Source organism: Oncorhynchus mykiss, chromosome 21 (genome assembly GCF_057628025.1).
Source record: "Oncorhynchus mykiss isolate SJ-2025 chromosome 21, ASM5762802v1, whole genome shotgun sequence".
Taxonomy (NCBI): domain Eukaryota; kingdom Metazoa; phylum Chordata; class Actinopteri; order Salmoniformes; family Salmonidae; genus Oncorhynchus; species Oncorhynchus mykiss.
Genome location: NC_143042.1, coordinates 30,895,635 through 30,915,000, shown reverse-complemented (window position 1 = coordinate 30,915,000; position 19,366 = coordinate 30,895,635). Strand labels below are relative to the sequence as shown.

General features: G+C 43.6%; 1 protein-coding gene across 2 annotated transcripts in view; it reads right to left on the bottom strand.

Moving 5' to 3' along the window:
* Nucleotides 1-19,366, bottom strand: part of nhsl2 (NHS-like 2) — a 149,725-nt gene that overhangs the window by 90,568 nt on the left and 39,791 nt on the right. The window contains exon 1 of one of the 2 annotated variants that reach the window (XM_090214411.1): nt 6,147-6,231. The exons of the other annotated variant lie outside the window; for it this stretch is intronic. The gene's annotated coding sequence lies outside the window, so the exon portion shown is untranslated. Of the gene's footprint in view, nt 1-6,146; nt 6,232-19,366 lie in introns of those variants that run through there. 2 annotated transcript variants of the gene reach the window in all.

Below are 19,366 nucleotides of genomic sequence, written 5' to 3'. Positions count from 1 at the left end.
TGCAACAGCAGAAGCTATGGCTCTTGTTTAGAAAGCTAAATTACACACGGGGGGGGGGGCTGCGTCTCAAATGGCAGCCTGTTCCCTACGTAGTGCCCTACTTTTGACCTGAGCAGATAGGAAATAGGGTGCCATTTAGGATGCAGACATGGCATTTCGCCTACTCAATGTTGTTTTCTTTCATTCAATTAGATTAGAAGGAATTGTCTGTCTGGGTATCTGGTTCTGCTCCATTATGTTCTTTATGTCTCCAGTTGCTGTCAGGGGGGCCTTGCTGTCAGGGGGGCCTTGCTGTCAGGGGGGCCTGGCTGTCAAGGGGGCCTTGCTGTCAAGGGGGCCTTGCTGTCAGGGAGGCCTTGCTGTCAAGGGGGCCTTGCTGTCAAGGGGGCCTTGCTGTCAGGGGGGCCTTGCTGTCAAGGGGGTCTTGCTGTCAGGGGGGCCTTGCTGTCAGGGGGGCCTTGCTGTCAGGGGGGCCTTTCCAAGGCTGTGTCGCAAATAGCACCATATTCCCTGTATAATGATCATAATTGAACTCAAATAATCATAATTTAGATCATTATTTAACTCTGATTGCAACAAAGCTTACAACACAGTGATTGATTTAAAACCCTCAAGGCGGCAAACCTCTGAGACTTGGTCCATTTTGAAATTGACTTAAAGAGAATCAAGTGGGATGACGTCCTGACCTCCGAGGACCTAGACAATAATTGTGACATACAATAACAACAAAACTCAGTATACTTTGTTTTTAAATTACTAAGACAATATCATGTGAGAAAAACATCAATACATCATCAGCCCACATTTGTTAAGTAGGTCTAAGCCCTGAGACGACAATATCTGCTAGGCTAACATACAGTGCATTCAGAAAGTATTCAGACCCTTGACTTTTTCCACATTTTGTTACGTTACAGCCTGAATCTAAAATGGATTAAATCGTTTTTTCCCTTGTCAATCTACACAAACAAAAACTGTTTTTTTTTTTTTTTTTTTTGAAAATGTATTAAAAATAAAAAACATAAATATTTACACAACTATTCAGACCCTATATTCAGTACTTTGTTGATGTACCTTTGGCAGCGATTACAGCTTTGAGTCTTCTTGGGTATGACACTACAAGCTTGGCACACCTGTATTTGGGGAGTTTCTCCCATTCTTCTCTGCAGATCATCTCAAGCTCTGTCAGGTTGGATGGGGATTGTTGCTGCACAGCTATCTCTCCAGAGATGTTAGATCGGGTTCAATTCCAGGCTCTGGCTGGGACACTCAAAGACATTCAAACTTGTCCTGAAGCTACTTCTGCGTTGTCTTGGCTGTGTGATTAAAGTTGTTGTCCTGTTGGAAGGTGAACCTTCGCCCCAGTCGGAGGTCCTGAGCAGGTTTTCATCAAGGATCTCTCTGTACCGTTCATCTTTCCCTTGATCCTGATGAGTCTCCCTGCCGCTGAAAAACATCCCCTCAGCATGATGCTGCTACCACCATGCTTCACCGTAGGGATGGTGCCAGGTTTCCTCCAGATGTGACACTTGGCATTCAGACCAAAGAGTGTAATGTTGGTTTCATCAGACCAGAGAATCTTGTTTCTCATGGTCTGAGAGTCTTTAGATTCCTTTTGGCAAACTCCAAGCGGGCTGTCATGTGCCTTTTACTGAGGAGTGGCTTCTGTCTGGCAACTCTACCATAAAGACCTGATTGGTGGAGTGCTGCAGAGATGGTTGTCCTTCTGGAAGTTTCTCTCATCTCCACAGAGGATCTCTGGAGCGCTGTCAGAGTGACCATTGGGTTCTTGGTCACCTCCCTGACCAAGGCCCTTCTCCCCTGATTGCTCAGTTTGGCCGAGAGGCCAGCTCTAGAAAGAGTCTTGGTAGTTCTAAACTTCTTCCATTTAAGAATGATGGAGGCCGCTGTGTTCTTGGGGACCTTCAATACTGCAGACATTTTTTGGTAGCCTTCCCCAGATTTGTGCCTCGGCACAATCCTGTTTCGGAGCTCTACGAACAATTCCTTTGATGGCTCATGGCTTGGTTTTTGCTCTGACATGCACTGTCAACTGTGGGACCTTATAGAGACAGGTGTGCCTTTCCAAATCACGTCCTATTAATTGAATTTAACACAGACGGACTCCAATCAAGTTGTAGAAACGATGGAAACAGGATACACCTGAGCTCAATTTCAAATCTCATAGCAAAGGGTCTGAATACTTATGTAAATACAGTATTTTGTTTTTTATTTGTAATAAATTTGAAAAAAGTTCTAAAAACCTGTTTTCGCTTGTGTGGAAAAAGTCAAGGGGTCTGAATCCTTGTAGGTATCCCCCCAAAATATGTTCAAATTATTTGATGAACCATTGGATTTGGCCTCTACTGTTATGGCCCGCAGAAACACATCGAACAATACAATCCTTCATGGCAAAACACATAGTCAAAGAATTGATCAAAGGGGAGTATGTTTCAAGTATCTGTCCTATATCTGAGAGGTATACGGAAACAATATTTAACCCCTTTAATCTAGTGATGGGAAGTTTGGCTCTTTTAACTGACTCAGATATTTTTGTTCCTTTGAGTCCTGCAGGACCCCCCCTACTGGTGAACGATGAACTGAAAACTCAAAAGAGTCATCATTCTACAAGCCTCTCCTTCACCATAGCGGGCTTTAAACATTGTGCTTTAAACAACCTGTGCTTTAAACATTGTACATTTGTTGATTGCTAGGCATACAAATAACATTATTTTTTTATACATTTGAAAGGAGGTCTAGTTGTGGCCGCAACCGGACTAGATTGTGAATGACTCTTGGCAGAATGCATTTCCTGACTGCCGTGAGAGTGATGAGCACAGTGTCGTTCGTGAACTACAGCCCCCCCCCCCCCCCCAAACGATTTGTTCTCGACTTCGAGGTTGTTGAGTAGAAGTTGTGTATGTTTTGGTTCTACAAAGCTGTGTCCATCATAGTATTCAATAATCAGGTAATTGCAGTTAAACATGCATTTTTCTTCTCTATGCTCATGATCAACACTATATATTAAAAAAAAGTATGTGGACACCCCTTCAACTTAGTGCTATTTCAGCCACACCCGTTGCTGATAAGTGTAATAAAAACAAGCACACCGCCATGCAATCTCCATAGACAAACATCCGCAGTAGAATGCCCTTTCTGAAGAGCTCAGTGACTTTCACAGGATGACAACCTTTCCAAAAAGTTTGTTTGTAAGATTTCTGCCCTGCTAGCTCTGCCCCTGTCAACTGTAAGTGGTGTTATTGTGAAGAAGGGAATTGTTAAGAAGCAACAGTCGCGAAGTGGCAGGCCACACAAGCTCACAGAACGGGACTGCCGGGTGCTGAAGTGTGTAGCGTGTAAAAGTTGTCCGTATTTATTAAGGTAAGAAAGAAAAAAATATGGTGTCTGTATGTAAGTACCTGGGTGTGGTATTAGACTATAAACTGACTTTGAAAAAAAAACAAGCTAAGAAGCTAATAAGTTGGTCAATACTGTGAAATTTTACTTGTCCAACTTTGGACATAAGTACCTTTCACTAATGTCGCTAAGGTTTATATGCATGCTATGATTGTCTCACATGTCCTATTGCATTACAAGTTGGTCACAAGCAGGAGAAACGACAATCACACCATTGCAATCGATCTACAAGCATGCTTTGAACGTTGACGATCAGAAACCGAACACTCATTCGACATGGTTTAATTCTGCTTTTTAAATGTTTACATGGACTTGCTCCACAACCCTTAAGTAGTCAAGTGATTATTTGACCATCTATAGGATCACATACTTAGGGGACCAGTGAATGAAAACTGTAGGGTTCCTGTGTGCAGAACAGCTTCCAACTCCCAGGCTAGTGTAAGTGCTTTTCCACAACAACAACAAAATGTGAACAAGGGATTAAAAGAACAGAGAGGTTGTTTTTTTGTTGCTGTTATTAGGGTTCGATAGTAACCTGTCAGTTAATTCATATGTGCAATGTCTTGACATGTTTCTGTGTGTCCTGACACGTTCATCATTTTTTTGTTTTCCGTTTGCATTTAATGATGTGTTTCTTGTTTATGTACAGCATGTACTGCAGACGGAAATTAGCTGTTGGTACGACACATCTTATCTTAAGTGTTCGGAGACTGTTTCGTTGTACATCCCTGTTCAAATAAACTTACCAACACTAAGCTTCTTTTAACTAGAACCCTATGAGCCCTGGTCAAGAGTAGTGCGCTATATAGGGGAAAGGGTGCTATTTGGGACAAATCCCAATTAATCTACTAACCAGCGTCCTTGTTCAAACATTCACAGTGTGTGTGTTGAAAACTGTTCCCACGCTCTTAATGTGCTGATGGCATCTGACCAGCAGGAACACGTCACGGGCTGATGACCTCATGTGTTGTTGTTCTGTTGATTGGCTCCTCTAATGGGAGGTCCTGATTGGCCGTGGTTCAGGGCATTCATCTGGTGTCAAAGTCATTTGAGGAACACAACAAGCTCTCGGGAACGCTACAGAGCACTTCTAGAACCCTTTTAAAAACCTTTCTAGAGCTCTTCAGACCCCCCTCCCCTCCCCAACTAGAATCCTAATTGTAAAGTCACAAGGAGGGGCTTGGCTAACAGGGGAACAGGGATAGAGACAGGGAGATGAGGTCTCTGAAGATTAGGTGAGGGAGACCCTCTAACATTTAGATTACGGTAAATAAGAGATGTGTTTTGGAAGTAATAGCCCTCAAATTGAGGGGAAGACTCTCAATGATTCAAGGGTGAGGGTTGCTAGTTCCAGGGGGTGAAAAGGAGCAAATCTCACCAGGGGGAGACCAACTGCCTCTACGAAAAAGGGTGTGACTCTGGCTAGCCTGGAGGATATGAGACCTGCCACCTGCTACTGTGCTTCAGCCTCTCTCTGCTCAGACAGACAGGGACACACAGAGGAAAGGGTTTAATAAAGCAAATAAACCATCACCAGGGATAACATACAGGCTCTCTCTCTCTCTCTCACACACACACACACACACACACACACACACACACACACACACACACACACACACACACCAGGCTGTCTCTGTGTGTGTGTGTGTGTGTGCGTGTGTAGTCTGATATCCTCCCCACAGTGCCAAGTCTGCTCTCTCACACATTCTTCCTGACCATGAAAATCCTATAAGCCCACAGAGCACAGAAGGCTGTTACTACGGGACACACAGCCTGGATAGAACTAAAGACCTTCAGAACTACCAAACTTTAGAACTTAAGAACTCTTAAAACTTTCAAACTGCGGAAGAGTGGAATGGAGTCCAAAAAGACACAAACTACCTTTTCATACCCAGAGGGCACTTTGACAAAGGTATCAACAAAGGAAATGTATATTTCCTAACTCTTCTTCAGTTAGTACAAACTGCACACACAGGCAGAACAGTAAAGCATAGACTATGGAGTAGAAGCAAGCACTCCGTTTTGTGCCACTTCATCTCCAGTGTATTCCTGTCTGTCTAAGACAAACGGGAAGTGAGCAATGACAACCTTCACAAGAGCAAGTCTTTCTGCATCAATACCATCTCACAAATGCACACACACACACACACACACACACACACACACACACACACACACACACACACACACACACACACACACACACACACACACACACACACACACACACACACACACACACAAACACCATATCTTCACAGCTGGCTGCCTCTCTGAACCATGTCCCTCACAGGTACAAAGATGTTAGGGCAAACCTTTGAGCCCATTGGGCACACACACTGGTTGAATCAACGTTGTTTCCACGTCATTTCAATGAAAGGACTGGGGCTAAACACTGAGCTATAGCTTCCACACAGTCTTTGTCTTTCTAAGTTACTCCATTTCTCTGTCCCTCCAGCAGTCAAAACATGGGCTACATCCCAAATGCACCCAATTCTCTATATAGTGCACTACTTTGACCAGAGCCCTATGGCCCCTGGTCAGAAGGATTGCACTATATAGGGATTAGGAAGCCATTTGGGACACAATAATGAATACACAATTCCCAATGTGTCAACAACAGGCAATATCCCCGCTGGCTTTTGTTCAAAATAGCAGTTCTGAGAAGTAATCTTGTAGAGAAAGGGAGAGGGAGGGAGAGAATAAGAGAGCTACCTGTCTCCACCTACCTGTGTGTTCCTAAGCGTGCAGAAGGGGGTAGAGAGAGAGAGAGAGGTGCGTCTCTGTCTATCCAATGTCGGAATGGAGGGAAGAGGGAAACAGGAGTGGAGGCTGAATTTGGGGACTTAGAAGAAGGAAGGAGAGAGGGGGAGAACATTTTGGGGGGTTAAGATTAAGGACAGTGGGAGGGGAGTGAGGGGGATAGGAGAGAGGGTAGGAGGGAGAGGGGGAAGGAGGGTTAGAAGAGGAGGGTAGAGCCCCTCCCTCTTCTGTGATTCTCTAACTCAAGCCAGACTTTTAGTAATCCCCGGGGACACAGTTTGAAGGAGAGGAACTCTATCTCTCTCCCTCTCTCTCTCTCCCCCTCTACATCTCCACTCTCTATTCCTCAATCTTCCTCCCCCCTCGCTTCCTCCCTCTCTGTTTCTCTCTCTCTTCATCCTTTTCCCCCCTCTCTCTCTCCATCCCTCTCTCTCCCCAATCATGGGAGCCATTTCCTGACAATATTGAGAGGGGATTAGCAAGAGGGGGAGGCAGGAGAAGGAGAGGAGATGAGAGGGGGAGCAGAGGAGAAGGGGGAGCAGAGGGAGGAGAGGAGAAGAGAGGTGGGGGGACTAAAGAGGCCCTCAAATCCCAAAGAACTCAAAGTTATTAAAGAGGAAGCTGAGAGGCAGGACCAGTGCACCACAACACCCACAGCAGTATACATGCTTCGAGACCTGAATAATTGCATTGTATTCCCAAGCTAATGCCTACACTTTCTCAATTGACTAACACGGTCTTGTGGCGCACATGGAGAAGACCCCAATTTGAACCTCAGTTGGTCACACACATACACATACACGCACGCGCTCCACAGCAGAAACTGGTCCTTCAGACTTCAGCTCTTTGTTTTGCCTGCAGTCAAAACACAGCAAAGACAGAACAATGCTTTCCTCTAAAAATTGGAATGCATCCCCTGCATGTAGCAATGGAGACTACCAAGTTCATTTCGGTCTATCCTCAGGGTACTGACTGTCTGTCTGCCCGTCTGTCTGCCCGTCTGTCTCCGTATGAAAACAGGGCTTAGGTGTATCACTCTCCATCCAGACGAAATCAACAAAAAGGCAGTCCCCTGAAAAACACCAGATTAAATAAAATCAACTCTGACATGTGTAAAGAGAAACAGATGAGAGGAAAAGAAAGAAGGGATGGAGGGATGACGTAAGATGAAGTGAGAAACGTTTAACGGGCTGTTATACTGGCGGACACAGCAGGGGGATGGAAAGAGACAGAGAGAGAGAGAGAGAGAGAGAGAGAGAGAGAGAGAGAGAGAGACAGACAGAGGGAGAGAGAGAGAGAGAGAGAGAGAGAGAGAGAGAGAAAGACAGAGAGAGAGAGAAAGACAGAGAGAGAGACAGAGAGAGAGAGAGAGAGAGAGACAGGGAGACAGAGAGACAGACAGAGACAGAGAGACAGAGAGAGACAGAGAGAGAGACAGATAGAGACAGAGAGACAGAGAGAGAGCGAGAGGCAGAGAGACAGGGAGACAGAGAGACAGACAGAGACAGAGAGACAGAGAGAGACAGAGAGAGAGACAGAGAGAGACAGAGAGAGAGACAGAGAGACAGGGAGACAGAGACAGAGACAGATAGAGACAGAGAGACAGAGAGAGAGAGAGAGGCAGAGAGACAGGGAGACAGAGAGACAGACAGAGACAGAGAGACAGAGAGAGACAGAGAGAGAGACAGAGAGAGACAGAGAGAGAGACAGAGAGACAGGGAGACAGAGACAGAGATACAGACAGAGACAGAGAGACAGAGAGAGACAGAGAGAGAGACAGAGAGAGACAGAGAGACAGGGAGACAGAGACAGAGAGACAGACAGAGACAGAGAGACAGAGAGAGACAGACAGAGAGACAGAGAGAGAGAGAGAGAGACAGAGAGACAGGGAGACAGAGAGACAGACAGAGACAGAGAGACAGAGAGAAACAGAGAGAGAGACAGAGAGAGACAGAGAGACAGAGAGAGAGAGACAGAGAGAGACAGAGAGAGAGACAGAGAGAGACAGAGAGACAGGGAGACAGAGACAGAGAGACAGACAGAGACAGAGAGACAGAGAGAGACAGACAGAGAGACAGAGAGAGAGAGAGAGACAGAGAGACAGGGAGACAGAGAGACAGACAGAGACAGAGAGACAGAGAGAAATAGAGAGAGAGACAGAGAGAGACAGAGAGACAGAGAGAGAGAGACAGAGAGAGACAGAGAGAGAGAGAGAAAGACAGAGAGACAGAGAGAGCGACAAAGAGAGAGAAAGACAGAGAGAGAGACAGAGAGAGAGAGAGACAGGGAGACAGAGACAGAGAGACAGACAGAGACAGAGAGACAGAGAGAGACAGAGAGAGAGACAGAGAGAGACAGAGAGACAGAGAGAGAGACAGAGAGAGACAGAGAGAAAGAGAGAGAGAGAGAGAGAGAGAGAGAGAGAGAGAGACAGAGAGAGAGAGAGACAGAGAGAGAGACAGAGAGAGACAGAGAGAGACAGAGAGAGACAGAGAGAGAGAGAGAGAGAGAGAGAGAGACAGAGAGAGAGACAGAGAGAGAGACAGAGAGAGACAGAGAGAGACACAGAGAGAGAGACAGAGAGAGACAGAGAGAGACAGAGAGAAAGAGAGAGAGAGAAAGAGAGACAGAGAGAGAGATGCCTTATTGCTGTTGGTCCAACCATTTTTTGTTATATGTACACTTTGACAATGTAAGTAATTGAACTTGCCATGTCAATAAAGTCTCATGAATTGAACTGAGAAATAGGAGGTGATATGAAAACTATGGGTAGGCATACACAGCAGTAGTGTGTGTAGTGGGCCAAATAGTATAAACTCATCTGCTGCCAGCTGAGCCCCCCACCACTAGCCAGGGGAAAATCCCCCAAAATATCACGGAGTGGCAGGAGGAGGAAACTTCTTGTAAACTCAGAAGAGGTTAGGAATTCAACGTCTAACAAACTATCTTTAAGTGGAGGAAGAGTGTTAGGGAAAGAGTGGTAGAACAAAAAGAAGGGAGGAAACAATGGAAAATAAGAGGGGAAAGATGATTAGAGGGACTAAGAGAGAGAGAAAGAGGGGGAGTAATGAAGAGAGTGAGAGAGGGAGAGAGAGAAAAATGTATAGGGACCCTGTATAACTGAGTAAGGGGAATAATAGCAGGTGACTCCAGTGTTGTCCAGCAGCACCATAGTGGGTGGGCCCTGGAACCGGACTGTGTTACGTTGCACACCGTCGCCCCTGCAACACCGTGCACCTGGCCCATCGCTCACCCTGTAACCCGAGCTCAGCAGGAGGGGAATGGGATATATACGATAGAGGGATGGAGAGAGGGATGGAGGGATAGAAGAAGAATGACTCCCTGTTTCTCTTTCCGTCTGGCGGGATTAGTGGTGGTCAGAGAGTTTACTGAGACAAGGGCTGGTCACATCTCACTACACACACCCACCCACACAGCTAGCTGGTTCAGAAACAGGTCGGTTTCGGGCTCTATTAAATGGCACTTCCTTCACAAATAGAAATTCCAGGAAATGGGTGTCTAAATGCATCGCCAGTTTGTGTGTAGTAGAGCAGAGAGACTGAGGTAGACTGTAAGTGTCACATTGTTAAATGGCATCTTTTATATGGACATGCCATAGAAAGGGTGGGTTTGAATGTCTCATGGTGTGCTGTCCCCCAGTCTCTGTCTGTCTGTCTGTCTGTCTGTCTGTCTGTCTGTCTGTCTGTCTGTCTGTCTGTCTGTCTGTCTGTCTGTCTGTCTGTCTGTCTGTCTCATTTCGTCCCTTACTCCTTCCCTCCTACCAGTGTTGTCTACAGTACTGTATGACCTGGAGTGAGCTAGAAACACTAGATTACAGCCATTTCCTCTCTCCTCCCTCTCCCTCCTTTGCTCCCGCTCTCCTTCTCTCCTTTTCGTTCCGCCCTCCCTCTTTTCCTCTCCTCCCTTGCTGTTCTGTCACTCTATCTGCCATCCCCGACGCCAGTCTTTCTCCCTCGTTTGCCCTGTCTCACTCTGTCTCTCCTTTCCTTCTATGATTGCCATTTATCTTTCCCTTTCCCCTTCTTCCTCTCCTCTCCTCAATGTTTCATCTTTCCCTTTCCCCTTCTTCCTCTCCTCTCCTCAATGTTTCATCTTCCCTTTATCCTTCCTCCTGCTACACCCTCCTTATCAACTCAGTCTTCTCTCTCTCTCTCCCCCTCTTCCTTCCCTCCCTCCTCTCTCCCTCACCCTCTCCGTGTCTCGTGTGTGCAGGGTGTGCTAGTGATAGGGGGATGTTCCAGTGATAGCACACACACACACGATAGCTGTCCAAGCCACAGCCCACTTTCATAATCCCTAGCTTAATAAACACTCTCGGCGCCTGGGGGGAAAACACACACACACACACACACACACACACACACACACACACACACACACACACACACACAGATAGAGACATACTCTCAGGCATGTGTGCACACACATGTATATAAATACTCCCATACACACACTCACATGCCTGCGTATGCATGACCACACACACATAGGTACACACACCATATTGTTGTCCAGCTCTCCTGTCTTATAGGATTCCAAAGCCTCAGCCATTATTGAGCTATCCCATCCCACAACGGATAAGACCAAAACACACACACACACTCACACAGTAGAAAACCAAAAACACAACATACACAGCAGGCCTAATCCTTTAAAGAGAGGAGTGCTGAACACTGGGGGGGAAAGACATCTCTCTCCCTCATTCTCTCTCCGTGTGTCTCTCCCTCTCATTCTTTCTCTCACATATACTCCATTCCTTCTTTCTCCTCCCCCTCTGTCTTTCTCACTGACCCATCTCCTAATCGGGTGAGTGCTTTCTCTCCCTCTGTTTCCTTCCCTCCCCCGTTCTCTCTCCATCCCTCTGACCATGTCGCTCTCTTTTTTCCCATTATGTCAAATACTAAGACTGGAACTAACCTCACAAGCTGTGAAGACCTCTGTACTCTACGTCATACTCACTCCATACTGTCTGTGGAGTAAACAATATAAGTGAATGCACTATTTTCTATGTACTGTACTCTCCTGCCCCCCAGTGGACACATAAATAATTGCAGCCATGCGTAGTGCATTCATAGACATTAGGCAACATAAATTGCAATCCACTTCTCCTATTGAACAGAAAGACACAATCTTCCACACAAAGCTGCAGCATATAGCATCCATTTGATTGTAATATTGCAACGAGGAACCATATATGTACTTTTTGAACAATTCTGAGAATCAAATATTTGTGTATAGCACATCAAGTGTCATTATTGAAAGATTATCGTTATTGAAAGATCACACTTCAATCTTTCAATTATACTTAGCTAGTTTTTGATTTCATACAAGTCTCATTTTCTACAAAAACGCACATGATTCTTCCCCACTGGTTGAATCAACGTTATTTTCACGTCATTTTAACCAAGAAATGAAATGTGATGAGGTTCAATCAATGTGGAAAACTGACTGGATTTGGAAAAAAAGTCAGCAATTTATAACCTTTTTATTCACGTGACGTCAGACTGCACTCAGTAACCACGTTTCCATCCACAGTTTTATCGTGTAAAGAAATAAAAAACGACAGCTGGGATGCAAACAGGAATTTCGGTGTTAAATGCCGACAGATCATTTGTTCATTCGACATGGTAGCATATTTTTTTGTCTGTAAAATATATTATGTGGGAAATGGCGGTGGAAACACCTTAATGCGCAAATATTGATATAATAACCATCATATTAAAGTACATTTGGAGTCACACGATGATATGGTGTGTGGTCCTCCCACTACGACTCGGGAATCATGCAGTTTATTAGGCTACAGATAAAATAAATGATGATGAAGAGTGCAGTGATGAGCTTGATGCTCCTTTCCAATAAATATCGAGGGTCTTATTCTGGTGACATGATGATCGATGAGATGGAAGACTTATTTTCTTAGACCATTTTTCCCGAGTGCGTTCCGAGATGAGGAGCCAGCACCCAGACACCCCAAGCCTCTCATCAAGTTTCACATTTTATTAGTCACATGTACAGGATACGCATGGTATAACTACAATCCACACACAACCAAGGCTCTCCAGCATATACTCTCTGATTACAACCTCATTGATGCCTGGAGAGCACATAATCCTTAAGCAAACGAGTACACGTTCTACTCAAGCTCGCATACAACATTCTCACAAATTGATTTCATACCATTATCTACGCCTCTATTTTTCTTTAATCGAGAAAATAGCAATTCAACATCTGAGTTTGTCTGACCACCACAACTACGACTGCCAACTTCAAATTTCATAATCTCCTAAAACAGCCACAAGATGGCCTTTCAATGTGTCATTACTACAAAATCCTACATTCTGTGATCAATTTGAAATTGAACTAAATTAATTCAGAATGACCAATACAAATAAAGTCAATGACCCCCAGATTCTATGGGATGCCACCAAAGGTTTTATGGAAACAATGCAACAGCATTTACATCTGGGTTAAATAAATAACTTTAAAAAATATATCAGAATTGGAAATGTTGTAAACTATGTTAGAGCATTCTCAACAGACACTCATTTCAGATAAAATAGCTATAAGTAGCTATTTTTTCTCTGTATACATCAATTATGTAACTGTTGGTGCAGGTGATTCTCTGATCCACCTCTACGCAGACGACACCATTCTGTATACTTCTGGCCCTTCTTTGGACACTGTGTTAACTAACCTCCAGATGAGCTTCAATGCCATACAACTCTCCTTCCGTGGCCTCTGACTGCTCTTCAATGCAAGTAAAACTAAATGCAAGGTCTTCAACCGATCGCTACCAGCACCTGCCGGCCCTTCCAACATTACTACTCTGGACGGTTCTGACTTAGAATATGTGGACATCTACAAATACCTGGGTGCCTGGTTAGACTGTAAACTGTCCTTCCAGACTCACATTAAGCATCTCCAATCCAAAATTAAATCTAGAATCGGCTATCTATTTCACAACAAAGCATCCTTCACTTATGCAAACATACCATCGTAAAACTGACTATCCTACCGATCCTTGACTTTGGCGACGTCATTTACAAAATAGCCTCATTTGCACCCCAGTATCTCTACTTGCACATTCATCTCCTGCACATCTATCACTCCAGTGTTTAATTGCTAAATTGTAATTATTTCGCCACTATGGCCTATTTATTGCCTTACCTCCATTACCTCATTTGCACACACTGTATATATACTTTTTTCCTATTGTGTTATTGACTGTATGTTTGTTTATTCCATGTGTAACTCTGTGTTGTTGTTTGTGTCGCACTGCTTTGCTTTATCTTGGCCAGGTCGCAGTTGTAAATGAGAACTTGTTCACAACTAGCCTACCTGGTTAAATAAAGGTGAAATAAAAAACAAACAAAAGAATAACTCTTTCCAGTCCAGACAGCACATAATTTATTGACAAGACAGAGAGCAGAATGTGCCATCCATCGAGTAAGACTCAACGATTACTTTCATGGTAATCGTCCCAGTCGTTTACTGGCCAACAACCTAAGCAGTAATGATGAATTAGCTGATATAGCAACTATTGAATCAGAAACAGGGGAAACATTACTATGAGAACCCAAATTAACAAATTAAAGATTTTCCCACTTCTATAAAGAACTATACACCTCTGATTGTAAATCCACACCAAGCCAGACTAAGTCCTTTCTGAAAGATGTGTTTGCGCCGTTCCAGACATTATTATGAGCCGTCCTCCTCTCAACAGCCTCCGCTGATGCTGGCCTACGCAGTCCCTTGGGAAATCCAAGCTACTGAAACATTTAATGATGGGATTTAAGTTATCTGGGCTCCCGAAAAGGAATGATTTCTATAATATATAAGAAACTTTTGGTAAAAAAATCTGTCGTTCTGCCCCTGAACAAGGTAGTTAACCCACTGTTCCTAGGCCGTCATTGAAAATAAGAATTTGATCTTAACTGACTTGCCTAGTTAAATAAAAGGTTAAAAATACATTTAAAAAAGCTCATATTCTGAGCTAGTCCTGAGCTAGCTGGTCCACAGATCTAATTGAATCTGAACCACCTTTTAACTGGAACAGAATATGGAAAAGGGTAGAATCAGGGGATGGAAGGGTGGGACTCGGACTGATAAACAACCTCAGTTGCTTGGTGGGATGGGAAGGGGTGGGAGGCATGCTTTCTTCGGGTTCGGGGGTGGAGGGGTAAATTAGGCAGGGTAAGAAACATGGTTTCCAAGTAGGGAGGGAGGATGCGAGTGGGTGGATTGGGACTGAGGGGTGGAATGAGTTATATTTTTTATGCATTTATTCAATTATTTTACCTGTAACCCTCTGAAAAAGAAAAATGTCAACTGAATGAAAAGTTGTTCACAATTATTTATTTTTTAAGGGAATTTAGTATTTTTTCTATTGTTGATTTCAGGTTGAATTCACGTTATGTCAATCAAAACATGACATTGAACTGACTTCTGTGCCCAGTGGTTCGTCTTTAGGATTAATTTGATTGATATACAGTGCCTTGCGAAAGTATTCGGCCCCCTTGAACTTTGCGACCTTTTGCCACATTTCAGGCTTCAAACATAAAGATATAAAACTGTATTTTTTTGTGAAGAATCAACAACAAGTGGGACACAATCATGAAGTGGAACGACATTTATTGGATATTTAAAACTTTTTTAACAAATCAAAAACTGAAAAATCGGGCGTGCAAAATTATTCAGCCCCCTTAAGTTTTATATCTTTATGTTTGAAGCCTGAAATGTGGCAAAAGGTCGCAAAGTTCAAGGGGGCCGAATACTTTCACAAGGCACTGTATGAACATATAGATAATATAACATTATCATTAGTGATGGGGGATGAAAATCAATACAGTTACATATCGCAATATTCTTTTTTAACAATATTGTATAGATATTTGACTCAAAGTATTGATTAAAAAAAATATATATTAATAGTTTTAGTGAGCAATATGACATATAGTGAGCAATAAGTTTGAAACTTCAAATCACATTTAATCGCAATATTGAATCGCAATACATATAGAATTGTGAGAATCGTGAGATTCAAAATACACATCATATTGGCACCTAAGTATCGTGATAATATCGCATTGTGAGGTTCCTGGCAATTCCCGGCCCTAGTTATCATCATTAGAACAGAAGTTAGGTTTTGTGAGCTGAAGACTGAAAATGGGTTTTTGTGAACAGGAAGTCCACACAACCGGAGAGAGGAACTAACAGAACTAATAGCTAAACCAACATCTGGTAGTGAATCAATTTATAAACCCACAAACAAACAATACAACTGAAGCATCTCTGTCTCTGTGTACAAACTCTTTAGTGTGTTTGTGTGTGTGTGTGTGTGTGTGTGTGTGTGTGTGTGTGCGTGTGTGTGTGTGTGCGTGCGTGTGTCTGTATTCACACAACCCCTCTTTTGTGTGGTCCAAAATAAGCTCTTTTACTAATATTATAGCAGATCTACAGATAGATGAAAGAATAAAGTTGTCCTTCAATACCACTAAAGGAGTTATTCATAAATGGCCACAGACAGTTTGCCTTTAATAACATGCTCTGTTATTTATCGATAGAGGAAAGAGAGAGGGGGGGGGAGAGATAAAAAAGGAGGAGAGTGACAGAATGCATACACATACACACGCACACGCTCACACACACACACACACACACACACACACACACACACACACACACACACACACACACACACACACACACGTCACCTCCTTCAATGTGTCATCCATCATCATCCCACCTGAGCCCGACCCTATGACTCTCTGAGGTCATTAAAGATCCCATGGCACTTATCGTAAGAGTAGGGGTGTTAACCCCGGTGTCCTGGCTAAATTCCCAATCTGGCCCTCAAACCTTCACGGTCACCTAATAATCCCCAGTTTACAATTGGCTCATTCATCCCCCTCCTCTCCCCTGTAACTATTCCCCAGGTCGTTGCTGCAAATGAGAATGTGTTCTCAGTCAACTTACCTGGTAAAATAACGGATAAATTAAAATTAAAATTACTGCTCAGTACTTCACACTTTGACACCACATCTAGTTGGTCAAACAAACAGTACTAAAACGCACAAGGAATCCTACTTACATGACTTTCAGTAGCAGTTTAAAAGGTTTGAGTTACATGCAAACACATGTAAATAACATGTGAAATATACAGCAACTAAAGTACTTTTACATTAAGGTTAATGTATTTAAAGTATATACAGTTGAAGTCGGAAGTTTACATACACCTTAGTTTTTCACAAATCCTGACATTTAATCCTGTCTTAGGTCAGTTAGGATCATCACTTTACTTTAAGAATGTGAAATGTCAGAATAATAGTAGAGATAATTATTTATTTCAGCTTTAATTTCTTTCATCACATTCCCAGTGGGTCAGAAGTTTACATACACTCAATTAGTATATGGTATTATTGCCTTTAAATTGTTTAACCTGGGTCAAACATTTCAGGTATCCTTCAACAAGCTTCCCACAATAAGTTGGGTGAATTTTGGCCCATTCCTTCTGACAGAGCTGGGGTAACCCAGTCAGGTTTGTAGGCCTCCTTGCTCGCAACGCTTTTTCAGTTCTGCCCACAAATTTTCTATAGGATTGAGGTCAGGGCTTTGTGATGGCCACTCCAATACCCTGACTTTGTTGTCCTTGAGCCATTTGGCCACAACTTTGTAAGTATGCTTGGGGTCATTGTCCATTTGGAAGACGCATTTGCAACCAAGCTTTAACTTGAGATGTTGCTTCAATATATCCACATAATTTTCCTCCCTCTCATGAAGCTATCTATTTTGTGAAGTGCACCAGTCCCTCCTGCAGCAAAGCACCCCCACAACAGGATGCTGCCACCCCCGTGCTTCACAGTTGGGATGGTGTTCTTCGGCTTGCAAGCCTCCCCCTTTTTCCTCCAAACATAACGATGGTCATTATGACCAAACAGTTCTATTTTGGTTTCATCAGACCAGAGGACATTTCTCCAAAAAGTACAATCTTTGTCCCCATGTGCAGTTGCAAACCGTAGTCTGGCTTTTTCATGGTGGTTTTGGAGCAGTGGCTTCTTCTTTGCTGAGCGGCCTTTCAGGTTATGTCGATATAGGACTCGTTTTACTGTGGATATAGATACTTTGGTACCTGTTTCCTTCAGCATCTTCACAATGTCCTTTGCTGTTGTTCTGGGACTGTTTTGCACTTATCGCACCAAAGTACGTTAATCTCTAGGAGACAGAACGCGTCTCCTTCCTGAGCGGTATGACGGCTGTGTGGTCCCATGGTGTTTATACTTGCGTACTATTGGTTGTACAGATGAAAGTGGTACCTTCAGGTGTTTTGAAATTGCTCCCAAGGATGAACCAGACTTGTGGAGGTCTACAATTTTTTTCTGAGATCTAGTTAGATTTCTTTTGATTTTCCCATGACGTCAAGCAAAGAGGCATTGATTTTGAAGGTAGGCCTTGAAATACATCCACAGGTACACCTCCAATTAACTCAAATTATATAAATTAGCCTGTCAGTAGCTTCTAAAGCCATGACATCCTTTTCTGGAATTTTCCAAGCTGTTTAAAGGCACAGTCAACTTAGTGTATGTAAACTTCTGACCCACTGGAATTGTGATACAGTGAATTATAAGTGAAATGATCTGTTTATAAAACAATTGTTGGAAAAAACATTTACGTCATGCACAAAGTAGATGTCCTAAACGACTTGCCAAAACTATAGTATGTTAACAAGACATTTGTGGAGTGGTTGAAAAAACGAGTTTTCATGACTCCAACCTAAGTTAACGTAAACTTCCGACTTCAACTGTACATAACCAACATTATTTGCATTTATAGTATGAATATAACATATGCTAATGCACATACATTAAGTTTACGAAAATCAAATCTATATTGTTAACCATATGTGACCAAACTCACGCCTCCACAACTATACATTAAAAGATCCAACCTTTATATTCAACCAGTATATTAACATGTGAACCGCAACATTCTTCTCCAATGAGAAACAACACAGCTACGAGGACGGTCTGAAAATCTGTGCAGTACTTACAAGAAGAGAGAGGCTCCTCTGGGGGTTCCCATTCAAACACAACTGAGGTCTGATCTATCTAACTCATTCAATCACTCATTCATGGGGGACAGATACCCACAGTGAGGGGTGGGGTGAGGGGGAGGCGAGGAAGAGGTATAGAGTTGAGAAGGGGAGGAGTGTGTGTGTCACCTTGCAGAATCAAAAACACACCCTCTCTCTCACTCTCATACACACACAAACACACCATTGACTCTGTGCATTGCATAGCTGCCCAGCTGTCTCGTCTTTGAGAACTGAGGCTCTCTATACTATCTGTGATATGTAAAGATGTCCTATCTGTCCGTCACGTCATTTGCATGTGAAATACATCAGCACTTACATCAAAACCAGTGCTGGCGACTTCAAGCCAGCAGGCCTTGAGTTGAAAATCCAACCTTCTCTTCTGTTAACAAATTAAGAAATGACTTGACATAAAGGGCAGACACATACAAACACACACACACACAGCGACGCTACCATATTGTGACATAAGCCCTGGCCAGAGCAGACCAGACAAACAAGGACAAAGAGGATGAGGGAAGGAAACATTGGTCAGAGAGAGAGAGAGAGAGGGAGAAAGAGGGAGAAAGAGGGAGAGAGAGGGAGAGAGAGGGAGAGAGAGGGAGAAAGAGGGAGAGAGAGGGAGAAAGAGGGAGAAAGAGGGAGAGAGAGGGAGAAAGAGGGAGAGAGAGGGAGAAAGAGGGAGAAAGAGGGAGAGAAAGGGAGAAAGAGGGAATGGGTGAGGGAGAGAGAGGGAGAGAGAGGGAGAAAGAGGGAAAAAGAGGGAGAAAGAGGGACAGAGAGGGAGAAAGAGGGAGAAAGAAGGAATGGGTGAGGGAGAGAGAGGGAGAGAGAGGGAGAAAGAGGGAGAAAGAGGGAGAGAGAGGGAGAAAGAGGGAGAAAGAGGGAGAGAGAGGGAGAAAGAGGGAATGGGTGAGGGAGAGAGAGGGAGAGAGAGGGAGAAAGAGGGAGAGAGAGGGAGAAAGAGGGAGAAAGAGGGACAGAGAGGGAGAAAGAGGGAGAGAGAGAGAGAAAGAGGGAGAGAAAGGGAGAAAGAGGGAATGGGTGAGGGACAGAGAGAAGATTAAAACAAATACA